The following is a 16,495-nucleotide window of genomic DNA, read 5'->3' on the forward strand; positions in this document are numbered from 1 at the left end:
CCTCAGCCTCCCAAGTAGCTGGGATTACAGGCATGCACCACCACACCCGGCTACTTTTTTATATTTTTGTATTTTGTATTTTGTATTTTTGTATTTTATATTTTTAGTAGAGATGGGGTTTCACCATGTTGGTCAGGCTGGTCTGGAACTCCTGACCTCAGGTGATCCACCCACCTCAGCCTCCCAAAGTGCTGGGATTACAGGCGTGAACCACCATGCCCGGTGGCTATTTTTGACATGAATATTGCCTTGTCTTCTTTCTAGAATATATGCTCCATGAGGAACTTTCAGTACTGTGCCTGACACATAAGAGATACTAAGTAAGAACTTACGGGATAAATAAATGAGCCTTGTAAGGAGGACATTAAAGGGATTATTAATTTCCATTTTATTTAGAAATATTAGGCCACCTTCCCAAAGTCACAGTATTGTCTGGTGTTTCCCCATGAGTCCTCCAAAGACTGGGACCATGTTTTCTACATTTTTGTTGCTCCAACAGTCACTGGTATGTAGTGCCAAGGAAGAGGATAGAGCAGTAGTTAGTGAATTGGAATCTGACTGCTCTACTGTGTGTACCTTGGGCAGGTTATTAAACTTCTCCATGTCACGATTTCTTCATATGTAAAAAGGGGATAAAAATAGTACTTGCCTTATAGGGTTATGAAAATCAATTCAATTCATACAGGTAAAGCTTGTAGCTCAATGGTTGACACATATGAAGGGCAGTAGATGTTCTTCCTTCACTTTTGCCTCCCTTTTCTTTTTCTAGGCATTTAATCAATATTTGCATTAAATCATTGACCTTTCTATAGTTTTCAAACTGTTTTAATGAGTCATCGTATTTCTTTTCAGTTTCTCTAATCCCAAGCAGGGCTTCCTCCTTGACTTCAGTCACTCACTCCATGAAAGGTAGCAATGTTGCCTTAACGGAAAAGGTTAGGCAACACTCTCCCTTCTTCTTCTTCTTTTTTTTTTTTAAATTTTATTTGTATCTGCCTTGGCCATGTACACAGACACCCAAGGGCCCCTTCTCCCAGCCTGGGGGAGGGGTGGTGGATTCTGGAGGAAGGAGACATCAGAGTGAGGACACAAAGTTCAACAGAAGGTGCTGCTCCCTTCAGCAAGGGACATCTGTGTGGGCGGGGACTTGTACCTTCTGCTCTTCCTCCCCGCCAGGCCATCTGTGAATCTGCATGTGTCCTCCTATTTGACTCAGGTCACTCTTCCCTCTGCCCATGGACTAGCTATGAGCAGGAGACACAACCTCCTCTCTCGTGTGTTTCAGCTTCTTTTCCTGCTCTTCCCATCCCTTAAATTCTATTCCTGGGGATAGAGACAGGGACACCCATAACCTCCCTCCTAAGCCTCCTCATAATCCAGGGTGCCAAGTCCAGACTCCCGACAACTGGTAAGGCCGGCGACCTGGAAGCTCATCACAGCAGGCTATGTGTGAGGGTAGGACAGTAGACATGAGTGTTTATCTGTGCAAGGCAGGACGGCACCATGGGAGGGTGTGGGGAGCCACGGGGCTCTGGGGTGTGTCTGAAAGTGCGAGCAGAAAGGTTCAGGAAGCCAAACACATGGGTTTGTTTATCGTAGAAATCCACGTGGTCTCCAGACTTGAACACCTCCTTTTGCAGCAAGCTCAGCCATTTTTGGGCTGACACCCTGCAGTCCACCAGCTCTCCCTTTGCCTTCAACTCCTGCAGCCTTTTCGCATGTCTGAGTCCATGGGAGGTCTACCAGGCTAACCGCTGGGGCACGTCTGTGTCGGGAGCACGTGGGGCCTACCTAGTTCGGCACCCTCACTTTAGGTTCATCCGACGCCAGGACCTGGAACAGTATGTTAGCAGCAGCCTTTCCCGCACAGTACAGCGCCCAGTCTTTGAAGGGCTGCAGGGCACAGTGGGTTGACATGTTAACCACAGTTCTGTTGAGGCCAGGACTGGTTGGGAAGGCCTTCAAGACGCTGCAAGTCCGGCAGAGAGAGCATGGAGGTCAAGTTCAGCGCCCGGTCTTTGTTCACTTGAGTGGAGTCACCCAGGCCCACCAAGCCTTTGGACACATCCCCAGGAGAGCCTGCGCTGTTGATGAACAGCAGTCGCTGCAGCCCCTCGGGCCTGGGGAGCTGACGCAGGGCACCAAGCAGTGGACTGCAAGCCAGCCTCGGCGCCCAGGTCTGCGCGCACCCGCACCACGTGCAAACCAGACCGCCTGGCGCCCAGCTCAGCCTCCAGCTGCCACAGGGCATCGTCGTTGCGGGTGTTTAGGACCAGTACGGAGCTCGGCGGCAGCAGCGAGGCCAGGAGGCCAGGGTCAGCACAAACACAGCACGTCCTAGGCTGCCCTCCATGCCGCAGTCCTCCCGGCTGGACTTGGACCCTCCCTTCTAGTACTCTGTGAGCCTCCTGATCATGAACTAAGTCCCTGATAAAGGGGGAAGGAGCCGCCAAGGCTTTATAAGGTTTTGTCTTCAACTATGAGCAGAAATATTTAATATTTCGGGCCTTAGTCATTTCCAGAGACTCCAGCTCCTTGCTCAATTTTTAGAATCCTTTTGTTTTTCTTTTCTTTTCTTTTCTTTTCTTTTTTTTTTTTTGAGACAGAGTCTCCATCTTGTAGCCCAGCCTGGAGTGCAATGGCGCCATCTGGGCTCACTGCAACCTCCGCCTTCCGGGTTCAAGCAATTCTCCTGCCTCAGCCTCCCGAATAGCTGGGATTACAGGCGTGCACCACCACATCTGGCTAATTTTTGTATTTTTACTAGAAACGGGGTTTCACCATGTTGATCAAGCTGATCTCGAATTTCTGACCTCAGGTGATCCGCCAGCTTCGGCCTCCGAAGGTGCTGGGATTACAGGCGTGAGCCACCATGCCCTGCCAGGACAATCCTTATTGTGCTCTCTTTAGAGATGGAAAGAATGCTCCCCTCTTTCCTTGTCTTTTATCTTAGCTCTTAGTAGGTGCCTTAAAAATGCTAGTTTTATCTCCCATCTCCATGCCCCACCAAAAGGGCTAGGTTTGAATTTCACTTCAAAAGTAAGAGTCAAACGAATGCTGATAGCAGCTTTACTCATAATAGTCAAAGATTAGAAGCAACCAAAGTTTTACTTTGGTGAATGAATAAACTGTGCTCGTGGCCTAGCCACACAATAGAATACTACTCAACAAGAAAAAGGAATGAACTATCAAAGCACACAGCAACATGTGTGAATCTCAATGACATTATGCTGAGTGAAAGAAGTCACACACGGAAGAGTTCATACCATATGATTCTACTTATATGAAATGTTAAAGAAAAATCTAATCTAGAGTGGCAGACAACCGACCAGTGGTTGCCAGGGGCTAGGGTTGTGAGTGGGGATAGACCAGCACAAAGGAATGGTTTTGTTTTTGTTTGCTTTTGTGATGGTGTCTCGCTCTGTCACCCAGGCTGGAGTGCAGTGGTGCAATCTTGGCTAACTGCAACCCCTGCCTCCTGGGTTCAAGCTATTCTTGTGTCTCAGCCTCCCAAGTAGCTGAGATTACAGATGTGCACCACCACACCCAGCTAATTTTTGTATTCTTAGTAGAGACGAGGGTTCTCCATGTTGGCCAGGCTGATCTCGAACTCCTGACCTCAAGTGATCCACCTGCCTGGGCCTCCCAAAGTGCTGGTATTACAGATGTAGCCACCATACCTGGCCGTTTTTGTTTAATTTTAATTTTTTTTTCAATTTCACTCTGAGCAAAGCATGTTGACACAAAGGAATCTTTTTGGATGATGGAAATGTTTTATATCTTGATTATGGTGGTGGTTACATGGGTGTATTGCTTCGTCAAAAACCCATGGATGTGTACAATTAAAATGAGTTCGTGTTGTTGTATGTAAACTACACCTCAATGAAATTGGTTAGAAGAAAGAAGAATCAAGATAAAATGACAATACAGTTAAACCATACTTGACAGTTTCTGGTAATGGTGTTTTTTCTTTTTTATCCATCCTCTAAGGAAACAATAATGACAACAAAAAACCTTTGATGTACAGATATTCCAGTAAGGAGCATTGGTCACTCCTTGGAGTGAGGAGGAGTTGTAGAGTGTTACGCTTTCATGGTTTGGGAAGGAGAACGTCTGCTGTGTCCCATCAGCTTTGTTCCTTTGTTCCAAAGGGGGTAGGGTGTGTTCTGTTACTTTATAAAGCTTGCTCAAGTTCTGCCTATCTTCTTTCACTACCTCACTTCCCCCTTTCGTTTTCTTCCTTTCTTTGTAATTCTTTGCCTGCCAAGTTCTACGAAGTTCCGAATCACAGAAAAGCAGATCACCTCACATTCATCTGCAAATCCAGGTTTAAACAGGAAAGGTAAGCAGGAAATTTTCAGGCAATCGTCTTGACTAAGTTGAAGTTCTGCTTTTTACTCTTTTCTCACCATCTGGATGTCTTTGAATAATTAAGGTTAATTTTTTATTACTCTCCTTGTCTGGCCCAGTGAAGAAACATGGTGAGTTTCTGAGAGTTTGGAGCTTGTAGATCAGAAAAATAATGTTTACAAAATACGTAAATACTTCGGAATCAGTTGTATTAAACAAATTTTTAAAAGAAATTGTAATTTTTTTCTTTTTTTTTGAGTCTCGCTCTGTCACCGGGCTGGAGTGCAGTGGCGGCCCATCTCAGTTCACTGCAACCTCCGACTCCCTGGTTCAAGTGATTCTCCTACCTCAGTCTCCCAAATAGCTGGGACTACAGGCACGTGCCACCACGCCCAGCTAATTTTTGTGTTTTCAGTAGAGACAGGGTTTCACCATGTGAGCCAGGATGGTCTCGATCTCCTGACCTCGTGATCCGTCCGCCTTGGCATCCCAAAGTGCTGGAATTACAGGCGTGAGCCACCGCGCCCAGTCAAGGAATTATAAGAAATTTTCATCAGCAAAAGATTGAAACAGTGCAGAACTTTATAGAGTAAAATATGAAAACTGCCATGCTCAGAAATGACCATCTTAAGTTTTTGATGAGTACCTTTCTTATTTATTCTCTATATATTTGTCTTATGTCTTAAACATAAATATGCCATACTACAGGTACTGTTCTGCAACTTGCTTTTTTCAAATACCAATATTCTTTTTTTTTTGAGACGGAGTCTTGCTCTGTCGCCCAGGCTGGAGTGCAGTGGCGCGATCTTGGCTCACTGAAAGCGCCGTCTCCCGGGTTCACGCCTTTCTCCTGCCTCAGCCTCCCAAGTAACTCGTACTACAGGTGCCCGCCACCACGCCCGGCTAATTTTTTTTTTTTTTGTATTTTTAGTAGAGACGGGATTTCACCATGTTAGCCAGGACAGTCTCCATCTCCTGATCTCGTGATCTGCCTGCCTCAGCCTCCCAAAGTGTTGGGATTACAGGCGTGAGCCACAACTACCAATATTCTTAGAAATCTTTTCACATCTGTACATATATTACGTTAAAGCATATGAAATTGTTATTTATGTCAATAGCAGTAAAACATTGGCAGTTTCATATGGTTAACCTAATACATCTACTCCAGTATTTTAATGGCTATATTGTATTGTAAGGTATGGTTGTAGTCTAATTTTTAACAATTCCCCTGCTGATGGGCATTTAAGTTGTTTCTTCTTTATTTTGCTAAAATAAACAGAACTGTAATAAAACAGAAATATATGAATATATATGTATTTAGGTGTATATATATCTTTATATATATACCTTTGCATATATATGTATGTATCTTTATATATTGTTCTATCTATTTTTGCATATATGTATCAGCATTTCTATAGAATAGATTGAGTAGACTCCTAGAAACATAACTGTGGGTCAAGGGGTTTACACATTTTGCATTTTGATAATTATGACCAGTGTCCTCTAAAATGTCCCTATAACAATTCATATCCCCAGAGTGTCCTTTCCACCAACACCCTCAATAATCTCATGGGTAAATTGGTTTTTGAAGTGTTTCAAAATGAGTTATTTTATTCAGCCAAAGATGTAAGAAAGACCTGCTTATGTCCAGCTCTGTGCTTGGCCTAGGAAGTAAACGTGTGTAATTAATGTGGTCACTGCCTTCACAGTGTGTTTATTCTGATTGGTGAGACAAGACTAATGCACACACAACACAGTTGCAGTGATTTCAGTGTCATAATCACCAATCATCTCTAGCAAGATTAATTAAAAATATAACAACTGCTTACACTGAGGGTCCATGGAAATCAGACAGAACTGAGTGGCACTGCGAGTTCCTTCACTTACTATGTGCATGACCCTGAGTTTCTTTATTTGTAAAATGGGGATAATAATAGTATTAGCTTGGTGCAAAAGTAATCACGGTTTTTGCCATTAATTTCAATGGCAAAACTGCGATTACTTTTGCACCAACCTAATAGTTTCTTCCTTTTTTTTTTTTTTTTTTTTTGAGACGAAGTCTCGCTCTCTCACCCAGGCTGGAGTGCAGTGGCGTGATCTCGGCTCACTGCAACTTCCACCTCCCAGGTTCAAGCGATTCTCCTCTCCCAGCCTCCCAAGTAGCTGGGATTACAGGCACACAACACTACATCCAGCTAATTTTTTGTATCTTTAGGAGAGATGGAGTTTCACCATGTTGCTGAGGCTGGTCTCAAACTCCTGACCTCATGATCCGCCCACCTCAGCCTCCCAAAGTGCTGGGATTACAGGTGTGAGCCACCGTGCTTAGCCCCTAATAGTTTCTTATTGAGTGGTTGTGAAGATTAAATGTATAGTGCTTGGCACTTAGCAAGAACTGTATGGAATGTTAGCTATTGCCATTTGCCTTCACTTTGAGAGCACCTACCAGCCTCATGGGCCTATCGTTATCCCTCGTAGGATGTGGCATCAAGTACTGGTTACAAATATTTCTTATATAGTGTACCTAACCCTGAGGGGATTGGGACCATTGTTCTCCTTTTGAACATTACACACCTACTAGTACAATCTGGTTGCTAAGGTTTCCACTCTAAAGTTAGTTTGTATTCTAAAAACTTTAAGCAGTCCCTATGCTTTCAAACAGGGGGAATGCACATTGCTCTTTCACAATGCCCTGATTCTTGGTTGAAAAAGGGCCATTTCTATTAAAATATAAAATTATATTTTAGAAAGAAGACAATAAGGGGAGACACTGTAGATACTTTTAACCAAGAATAGAGTGGTGCAAAGTTAAGCCATGGAGATACCATAGCTTATCCTAACAGACAAATTCACTACATTTATTAGTAATGTTTCAGAAACTGTTTTCTTCCAGGTATGTACATTTTGTATTCACTGTGGTAGCATAAGCAGCTGGGTGGAAAAGTGCCTGGTCCATTATGCATGACCATGAAAGGACTGTAGTCCATAAACATACAGCTTCCTTCTCCAGTACATTTAGTAAATCTGTTCCAATTAATTGCCCATTCGATGCTCAGGTGGTTGTAGCAACTGCTGCTCAATGGAAATTGTGAGAAAAGATCAGATAAATGTAAACAATGGACATTCTAACAAGAGGGCATTGTCCCTACTGGAAAATCATTAGGAGGAAGGACTTCGGTGCATGTAAATTGCTTTTGGAAAGAGGCATCTCCATCAGCTGCTAAGGATACCCTGACAACGTGGATAGGTCTGGATTGACAGGCAGCAGCAAGGAAATACTAAAAATGCCACTTAAAGGCAGGGCTGAAACCACTGCTGCTCACTCAGACCCAAGGTTTTCTGTGTTGAGAGTCCATTGGCATAATTATTTGTCACGAGTGAAGTGATTCACAGGCTATCTGAAGTAGGTTACCTGTTCTCCCCGAGAGAGTCTTGACCTACTCAGCTTATTGGATTCCTTTGACTATTTCATGAAAGTTCTAGTCTTTTTCCCCAGTAAAATAGCCTTGCTCATACATACCTAGGATTTTGCTTATAATCTCTGGGGTTTCATAGATGCCCCAGAAGTACCATGGACCCTGGGTTAAGAAATCCTGCTGTGTGTTCATTTCCTGTTTTCTTCACCCCTTACTTTCAGTGGTGTTACTGGTAGTTTTTCATTTTCAGGATGAATGTCTACTGACCTTCATCCCACAGAGTTGATCCTTCCTTCAAATCTGGTTCATGTTTCACCCTTTTGGAGCTCTTTGTGCTCTGAGCTCCGTGGGCGCTTGGAGTTGGTAACTCTTAATTTAGTACCCAATTGTTTCAAGGACTACAAGATTGTATCTACCATTAGCACAACATTTATAAATTCATTCATTCAACACATGTTGAATGAATGCCTGCTATGTACCAGACACTGTTCCCAGACACGTATTGTACTCTATGATAATCAGTATCATGCAGCATTTATATTTTCATGTATTCAACACATATTTAATGAGTGCCTACTATGTGCCAGGCACTGTTCCCAGGCACTTATTGTACTGCACTATAAGTATTATACAGCATTTATACCTTCATTTATTTAACAGATATTTAATAAGTGCCTACGATGTGCTAGGCACTGTTCTCAGACACTCATTGTACTGCACTATAATTAGTATTATAGAGTCAGCTTGCCAACTTCCCTGCTAGACTATGTCCATGGAGGCAAGGACCAGGTCTCCCACCTTGCCACGTCGTCTTCTCCTTCTTTATTCTCCCTCGTCTGTCAAGGCTCAGCTCCAATACCATCCATTCTGGGATGGGTTAGGCAATCTCTTCAGTGCTCCTCTGGTGCCAGGTGCTGACCACTGTTAGAGCTCCTGCCACATTATTTTGAAGCCATCTGTTCCCATATCTCTGTCCCCTGGTGTAGTCTCCCCTGTGCCAGGGACTTCCACCCAGTACAGAGCCTGGCAATGGGAAAACTCAGTAAATATTTGTTGAATATCTAAATTTTCTCTCACCTTCGTGCCTTCAGACATGCTCTTCCCTCTGTCTGAAATACTCTTCCTTCCTTTACTATTGGTAAATTCTTGTCAATCTAAACATCACTTCCTCAGGAGAGTTTTTTTGATCTGTAGATGAAGTTAGGTGCCCTCACACAATGCTCCCAACATAACTTTGGACTTCCTCTAACATTGTATTTTATTGAAACGTCCTCCCTCGGTATCCTCAGGGGATCGGTTCCAGGACCCCCTCGGATAAAAAAATCTTCTGATACTCAAGCCCCTTACATAAAATGGCATAGTATTTGCCTATCACCTATGCACATCCTCCTGTATACTTTATTTTTATTTTATTAAAAAACTTTTTACTCTCGTATCTAATTTTACGTTTTTACCTTTAAAAAATATTTTTTTTTTTGCCAGAATGTCATTGACAGAGGGCACCTGTATACTTTAAATCATTTCCACATTACTCATAATACCTAAGGTAATAGAAATAATATAGAAATAAGTTGCTATATTATTTTTTTATTTATATTATTCTTTATTGTTGCAGTGTTATTTTTTGTTGTTGTTTTTTTCTGGCTGTTTTCAATTTGTGACTGGTTAAATACATGAATGTGGAACCTGCGGAAATACAGCGCTGACTCTACTTCCTTGTTTGATATTTACATTCCTTGTTAGCATATCAGCCTCAGGAGGGCAGGGGTCATGGCTATTTTATTTGCCTCTGTATAGCTGGGGACTAGGATATTGTACAGTCCTTTACTACTGAAAGTGTGGTTCACAGGCCAGCAGCATCCGGACACCCTATGAGTTTGCTAGCAATGCAGGCTCCCACGCTCTATGCCAGACCTACTGAATCAGAACCCACAGGTGATTCACATATGCGTTAAGGTTTGAAAAGCAGTGGTCTAGTACAAAAGCATTCAATCAATAAATGCCGAATGAATAATGAGTTGAATTGAACAAAATGGAATCAATTTACTTTTGGCACCCCTATTGTCTAGCACAGGGCCTAGCTCAAAGTAGGCACTCAGTAGTGTTTGAGGAAGGAATATTGTCTTCCACTGTTCCGCATACACTATGTTTTCTTCAACTAGCTTATAAGGCAAATGTTAGGGCCTTTCTTCTTAATCTCTATAACTTGAAACTGCTCACTGACTGCATAGTAGGCATCCAATAGGGATTCAAAGCCAACCTGATACTTCAATGTTGGGTAATATATTATCTACCAGGTTGGATTCAAGCAAGAGAGTTTGAGGTGTGGGGTGTGTGAATTGACCAGGAATGTTTCCAGTTGTCTGAAGACCCTCATGTCTTGATAGCAGTGCTTTTAGTCTCAAGCTTCATTTCCATAAAGAATAGCTCATGAAGGGCAACAGAATGGAGAAAAGGCCTTATCAATGAGAACCTGGATTTCTGGTTTTCATTCTTTCTCAGGACACTGTTTGGTTTGAAGAGGCCTAATTATGCCACTTATACCAGCAAAACCAGTGGAACAGATCCTTCTGAGTAGTATGTTTTAGTGTGATTCCCTCTTCCAGATTTTCTCAAGGGAAAAACATTTGCTTATTGGCATTTGGTCTTAGTATTAGGACAACTTACAGACTGTGGACAAAGGCTGTGTGAAAATAGGCATATTGATGCATAAGGTTATTTTTTATTACTAGGTGAAAGTAAAAGTTGGATTAAAATTACATTAATTCATGTAGTGAATATTCTTGATGGTTTGGGCAAACGTTGCACCCTGTGAAACCTGGCAGAAACTTCTTGAGAGCCTCCTGAGCCCAGTGCTGCAGATTTAATCATTGACCTTGAGGAAATCAAGGCTAGAGAGAGAGTCTGTATCCTGATATTTTTTAAAAGTACATTTATTAGAATGTCAAAATCTAAGAGGTGTGGCAAGAACTTACGTTTCTTTAAATTTGTGGGATTTTAGAAAGAATAATTGGAATCTTGAAATTCTGCAGTGCTTGATCTTTAAATTATAGATCACAAACTTTCCAAAATAGTTTCAAGATTATCCTGCATTGGAAGAAGTCAGGTAGAACAGCAGAGATGGCCATCAAACAGTGTCTCTCTGGCTGTGCCCTGCCTGTTCTGCGAGTATGTCCACCATCTTTTTCTAGCTGACAGTTCTGGGAGAATTCAAGGAGGTTCTCACATGTAATTCATCTACTGGTCGTTGGGTGCTCAGTGGTGGCCACTGTTTTGGTCCTTTCCTTCTCTTGTTCCTTGTAATGGATCTCCTTCCACAACGAAAGCTGGGGTCCTGGGTCACCAAACACACCCTAGCTGCAGGCCCACTAGAGGCCTGTCACTGCCACTTGGTGCCAGCAGGCACGTATGGCCATGCCTTTGTCGGCACACCCTCCAATTCCAGTGCTGCCACCCACTCTGACTACAGATACATTTGACGCCTTTCCTCTCCTTCCTCACCTGTGGCCAACGGTCTCTGAAACAAAACTGGAGCTCACACCTGAAGCTAGTTGGCAATCTGATCAGGAGCCAAGTCAACAAGGAATTTTGGAGTCAAAGCCCTTCTATTCCGCGCTTCATATCCCCTGCTTGCAACCTCATCAAGGCAGGAGAGGCCTGACATGAGAAATCTAATTTTTTATTCAGATGTCCCAGATTGTGCCCATTTTCATTCTTACTTTCCATCTCCTTGGGAGGAACAGACTTAAAATAGACTTAAGGAAGCTATTATGTAGGTGTATTTGTAATAGGACATATGCCTATGCTCTCCACACCCCCCAAAGCCCAGAGAAACACTCCTTTTATCCCTACAGTTAGCTCCAGCCTCCAAGGAGGAGCAGATTTCCTGAGGCTTTTTGTCCTAGACTGTCCCATTCCCAGTAGGGGTCTGAGCTGTTTGGTTTTATTGCCCACCTTATAAATGAGAACAGTCTGGTCTGATCAAGAGGTTAAGAATGCAGACCATATGCCCAGCACACAAAGTAGTAAGGAGCAAAGGCTTTGGTAGTCAGAGCTGGACCCCAAACTGACTCTGCCACTTTCTTATCCAGTCTAAGACCCTGTTACCTTATCTATATAATGGGGAAATCCTTATGAAAGTGAGGAACATTAAGTAAGATTATATATATATTGTGTTTAGCTTAGGTCCTAAATCACAATAATCACTCAATTATTGATTGGTACCAATAATAACAAAAATAGCTAAGTGGTTTATTTTAAAATAGCAAAATCGGTAGCAATAGTGTTATAACATGTCTTCTTGTCTCCAGCTCCTTACTCTCTGCAATCCATTTTTTATTCAGCTGCTAGATTCATCTCCCTAGAACATGGTGATCATATTACACCCCATGTGAAAATGTTAGATCGCTTCTTATTACTTACACCTAAACTCCGAAGTTCTCTTTGCATTCAGGCCCATTGGTCTGGCCCCAACAAAACATTACGCCCGTTTCCCCACTACTCCTCTTCACACCTCCTCCACTCCAATTAAAATAAACCAACATTCTTCATGTACACCCACACCCTGCACACTGTTTGTTCTTTTTTATCTAGAATCCAGATCTTATCTCTCCTTTAATGCCTGGCTTAAGTGCCACTTCCTCCACTAAGACTTCTCCAGCCTATAATAAACCTCATAGCTCTTGATGGACCCCTTGTCATCACACAGATATCTAGGTCAAATTCATGCTTAAAATTTATACGTATATCTCTTACATCAGATGATTGATTATAGCTATCTAATTCATCCTTATATTCCTAAACCAGAATTTCTCATCCTCAGAGCTATTGACATTTTGGGCCAAATAATTCTTTTGAGGGGTGAGTTACTGTGTGCATTGCAGAACATTCAGCAGCATTCCTGGCCTCTACTCACTAGATGCTAGTAGCACTCCACAGCCCCAGTGGTGATAACCAAAAATGTCTCCAGACATTATCAAATGTCCTCTGGAGTGCAAAATCACCCCAGTTGAGAACCACTGCCCTAGATTCCAAACCATGGAGGTTTGAACATGAATGGCTCTCAGTAAATGCTTATGAAAGGAAGGAAAGAGTTTGGCTTAGGCCCTTTTAAGTTTGAGACAATAGTGGAATATATAATTAATGATATTCTTTGAGCATTTGGGAATAGAAGCACAGAGTTCCTTTGAAAGCTCAGAACTAGAGATTGATATTTGAATGCCACTGGCATAGAATCAGCTAATAGGCATTTATTGTGTTACATAATGTTTTGAAGTCCCGAGTCAGATAGGAGTTGGGCTCCCACCGCTGGCCTTACCATTGTAAACTGTCACCATAGGTGAGTATTTTAACCCTTCTGAGCTTCCATTCTCTTGTTCTGTAAAATGGGGGTAATAATTGCCACTTGTATGGGGTTGCTCTGAGGATAAGTTAGACAATGCATGTAAAGTGGTCATTTGAGAGCCTGGAATGTAGTAAGCACTTAGTAATAGTTCAGTGTCATTATTAATATTGTGATTAATAAGAATGCTTAATTTTTAATCTATTCAGAGGTCAAGACAATATTAGTTCCATTTTATAGATAGGCTGTGGTTAGAATCTGGATCTGCTAGGCCAGGCGCAGTGGCTCACATCTCTAATCCCAGCACTTTGGGAGGCCGAGGTGAGTGGATCACCTGAGGTTGGGAGTTTGAGACCAGCCTGACCAACATGGAGAAACCCCATCTCTACTAAAGATACAAAATTAGCCGGGCATGGTGGCAGGTGCCTGTAATCCCAGCTACTGTGGGGGCTGAGGCAGGAGAATCGCTTGAATCCGGGAGGCGGTGGTTGTGGTGAGCTGAGAACACGCCACTGCACTCCAGCCTGGGCAACAAGAGTGAAATTCCGTCTCAAAAAAAAAAAAAAAAAAGAATCTGTATCTGCTAATCCCCATCTTTCCCTGGATCATATTCATCTCACATAATGTACACAGCATCTCACTTCCCAGAAGGATCTTCACCTTTTCATCTGGAAACTGAGTGCTAACTGCCTATGGCAAAAATTCCTTTTCAATTGGTAAATAACATCTTCTTCTATAACTATCATTGGGAAACTCAGTAACTGCTTATTAAGTGCTTTGGGTAAATAGATGGAGGAGATATTGTATATAAGACACTTGTGTTGCCAAAACAAAGCACCTGCCTGTTTGTAGCTTACTAACCCACATGCTCAAAGATTCTGTCCCTTAGGCTTTAGGAAATGAATTCATAAGTTTAGCAACCATTGGCATTAGCTCCAGGCAGCATTTGATTTTTGGAGTATGGCAGCATGAGCAAAGGCTGTGGTCCAGAGCAGAAGCTGGGGCAGAAGCCCAGGGACAGGCCAACAGGTGGGTGGGGGAAGCTAACTTCCTCCTGTGAGAGCCAGTTGGCTGAGGGCATCCAGCAGGCCAATGCAAAGTGAGTCTCCTGCCTTTAGAAAACAAACACCAGACAGGTCAGGAAAATGTAGCCCCAAACCAGTTTTATCACCAACAAACTGGTTGACCTGGGAAAAGGCATTTAACCTCTTCAAGCTTCTATTTGTTCGTTGGCAAATGAGGGCATGGGATGAAATCGGTGGTTCTCAGTCACTGCTCTGGCACATCAGAGGTGGAACACGACTAATCTACGTGGTGCAGGATTTTTGTAGCAATTATCAGCCGTCAAAAATGCGTGGCAATTCATACATATACCTGAAAAACAGTGTTGGGGTGTGTAGGGGGCGTTGTTTCTTTTTATCATATTAGGTTTCTGTTGTTTGATAGATTGGATTATTCAGTTCATTCATTCATTGAAATGTTATTGCCTGAGCATGCTATGTGCTGGGCCTGTCCTGGGACGAGGTGCTGCCTTTGCATTCAAATGTGGTTTACCTGGAACCAGTCATAGGTTCCAGGTCATAGGAGGTGACATGATATCTTTTCTCCTCCAAGTAAGAATCGCTGAATCTGATATGACTGTGGGTGATCTGGTCATGGAAATCCCTGCTTCCCAATCCTTACCACTTCCACCGACCCCCATTCCTATTGGCTAGGATATGCTCTAGGCAATTATCAAAGTTTCCCCCAGCCCCCACCGGGTTCCTGCAGACGCCGAGGCGTCTACTAGGTTTGCCTTCTGATTCCTGTAGGTGGAGCCAGATCCCCTGGCTGAGAGGCCCCGGGCCTGCTCTCTGCGGCGGCCGCCGAGCGGTAGCTTTGCTCTCCAGCTCTTTTCCTCCTTTTCCCTCTCTCTTGTGCGGTCTCCCTCAACATCCAAACCAACCGAGTGCGTCTGAGGTGAAATCGTGCCAGACTTGGAGACGGCTGCCAGGTTTCTCTCAAGTCTTGGCTTAACAAAAGAAAGCAAATTACAAAAATGGAAATTTTCAAACTAGCGTTCAGTGGTATTCAAATCGACGTTTGGGTAGCGCACAGGCACAGACCGCATTCGTGCTATTTTGTGATTAAAATGATACCAAAAATACCTCCTTGCTTTGGTTTTCATCTTCGAAAACGACTTCTTTCCTTCTTCTAATTTCCCCCTTACTTTTGCGAGCGGCAAACCCCTGACCACTCTAGAATTGCTAACATTTGGACCGGCGTCTGTTGAAATCTTGCCTCTGTTGACTTTTTTTTCTTTTCCTTTTTTTTTTTTTTTAAGAGTTGAACTTTAAAAATGTGTGCACTTTGCAGCCTGGGGAAATACAGATAAAGAAGTTTCTAGGCACCTTCCCAGGAAGTTCTGTGTTTTGTGTGAAGAACTACTAACATTTGGACCGGCGTCTGTTGAAATCTTGCCTCTGTTGACTTTTTTTTCTTTTCCTTTTTTTTTTTTTTTTTAAGAGTTGAACTTTAAAAATGTGTGCACTTTGCAGCCTGGGGAAATACAGATAAAGAAGTTTCTAGGCACCTTCCCAGGAAGTTCTGTGTTTTGTGTGAAGAACTACAAGTTCTATGACAGTGCATAAATCTTCTTTAGGTCTCATCTTGATACAGGGAGCAAACCTGAATGTGCGTCTTGCCAGAATGCATGCTACCTCGTTCTCCCTTGAGCGTGAATCGTGTGCTCTGTCTCATGCTTTCAAAACATGGGTTTAAGGTGGCCATTGAGTTGGATCTTGAATGATTTTACTTAACATGAAGTTTTATAAAGAGCTTGACCACGTCCTACTCGATTATTTTTGCGGTTGCTAGACAAGGCCCTGTCCCACGTGGGTTTGTGAGAAAGGTTCTGTCATCATCACCCCGCCCCCAAGACTGCACTATTTCTTTCCTTGGAAGCGTTGACTGTCTCCTTCTTACACAGCTGTGTTTGCAGTGCCTGGAGACAGGTGGGGGAGCAGTCTTGGAGGCCGAAGCTGCCAATTCCTTCTCTAAGGACCGTCTGAATAGCTATTACATTTTGAAGATCACACGCACGCACACACTTGTTTTGTTTGTTTTTGGCGGTGGTCACTCACTATGCCTTCCCGTTTGTTGTACAAGGGCAGCTGCACCAGTTTGCCAGAATGAGATTAAATGTCACAGACATTCTATTGTGTGCATTCGCCAGCCCACATCAGCATCACCTTGGGCCACTGCCATGTCTTTCTGGGCGCCTCAGAAAGCTGGGTCCCGTAGCCTTGGCGGAGTTGTGGGACTGCTTAGTTTCTCCCACAGAAACTCGGGAAAGAGTTTCTCCCATCTGGATAGGTAAACTCAAAGCTCCCACGAACACTGCAAT

The 16,495-nt window shown here is 43.1% G+C and overlaps 1 pseudogene across 1 annotated transcript; it reads right to left on the reverse strand.

The window, feature by feature from the left end:
* Positions 1–978: 978 nt before the first annotated feature.
* On the reverse strand, positions 979–15,849 carry LOC105511407 (annotated as a pseudogene). The gene is made up of 5 exons (XR_001001717.1): positions 15,778–15,849; positions 14,868–15,121; positions 7,349–7,425; positions 4,221–4,315; positions 979–2,477 (listed from the first exon to the last, which is right to left on the reverse strand). The product of XR_001001717.1 is annotated as an uncharacterized LOC105511407 (transcript).
* Positions 15,850–16,495: the final 646 nt, after the last annotated feature.

Source organism: Colobus angolensis, unplaced genomic scaffold (genome assembly GCF_000951035.1).
Source record: "Colobus angolensis palliatus isolate OR3802 unplaced genomic scaffold, Cang.pa_1.0 Scaffold102, whole genome shotgun sequence".
NCBI classification, from domain to species: domain Eukaryota; kingdom Metazoa; phylum Chordata; class Mammalia; order Primates; family Cercopithecidae; genus Colobus; species Colobus angolensis.